The following is a 1,742-nucleotide window of genomic DNA, read 5'->3' as shown; positions in this document are numbered from 1 at the left end:
AGAAGTAGTAGAACAATATATATATATATATATATATATATATATATATGACGAATAGGAATCATAATGATACCACATTTTAAAGTCAAATATCTGATGTGGTACCCCACAGTTTCAAATTACCTATGTCAAGATAAGTTCTTAAACATTTCCAAGGGAAATATAATCCCTTAATCATTAATTTGTACAAGCCTCTGTACCATACCTTGATATGGGTACAACTTCACTCAAGTAGGGTATGACAAAAACAGTGTCAAGTAAGTATAAATCTTATAGAACAATACGTGCTGTTTATAAGGATGCTACTAATAACATGCAGAACACCAGAATGAAAATATAGAAAACTTTACCTAAATATGTCTGAATATTATGGAAGGGTGAAATCGGCACTTTAACAATTTCCTATCTTGGCACCTTCCTGTGTCAAGCCTTAAAATTAAATATTAAAATGTCCAAGTCATAAGTTAACTAATATGATTGTAACTTCCTGTGTGATCTTCTTGAACTACACACACAGTGCAGTTACACTTACACCAAGACAAGATATGGTACAACTTCTCCAAGAGCCACTAAAGCAAAATAATTTAACCCAACTTAATAAATTCTATATTTTACTAATATAATCTAAACAAAAATCAAAGTAAGTCTTTTGCACAAATGAATAAGATAAACTGAATACAAGATCAAATAGAATTATAAAACAAACTTGCATACAAGTTTTATAGTAAACTGAATACAAAAAAATCCTGAAATAAATTTAATGGAATACAAAAATCAAATCACAAAACTAAATAAAACTGACACAAGGTAACATTAAATACAAAAATTAAATTAACTAAAAACAAAACAAAATGCTGGCCAGTTACATGTTCAGACACAAGTCAGATAAATATATAAAATAGTTTCCTTGATGGGTATCTCTTGGGGATGTAGCAGTAGTAGTTGGGATGGCCTAGACTTTTGGGATGTTTTGGTATTTTTCAGTGTTGGTGTTCTTCAGAGTGCTCTGTGGCATCAGCTTGAAGATGGTAAGTAGGGCTGACATAGTGGCAGTCACATTCATTGCTCCCAAGCTGCTTGATCTGGCTAAGTCCAATTTGGACCACACATCGGGCTGGGAAATATACCTCTCCTCTTTCAGTGTTGGAAATATCAGGCATGGGGCCCTGTGCTCTTTCAGGAAATTATCATTCATTATTAGGGAGTCATCCTACATTAAACTAAAAAATAATATAGTGTTAGATAAACCCTATCCAAATTATGAGGTGTTATGACATAAATAAAATTAATGAAAAATTACATTTCACCAACTTAATCTAGCTCATGCCATAACAGCTGTTGACAAATAATTTGTTGTTATAAACAGCATCACAACTACTAGTATGTTTTTATATCCTAGCCAGTCTGAAGAGTCCTGGTATTGGGTAAAAGGCCTTGTGAGCTCTGGATGTAGCAGGTATGTTGTGGTTGATACATTATTATATACTCTTCTTTACTTTCACCCAGAAGTTCTTAATAATAATTTGTAAAGCAAATTAATTAGGCAGGTCCACAATTCACTAAAAGATAACTAGTAATCAAGTTTCTTGGCCTTATTAAGTTAGAAGCTCAGACAATCATTGTTAATCAGGCCATTTATAGGGAAAAGTTTTCCACACCAGATGTAATATATTGTTGCGTCATCGAGATCACGTGACAATTCTCACGCTCTCTTGTTTCTAGAACTATCCCGTATCTTGGCG

Source organism: Limulus polyphemus, unplaced genomic scaffold (genome assembly GCF_000517525.1).
Source record: "Limulus polyphemus unplaced genomic scaffold, Limulus_polyphemus-2.1.2 Scaffold441, whole genome shotgun sequence".
NCBI classification, from domain to species: domain Eukaryota; kingdom Metazoa; phylum Arthropoda; class Merostomata; order Xiphosura; family Limulidae; genus Limulus; species Limulus polyphemus.
Note: the sequence above shows the minus strand (reverse complement) of the source record.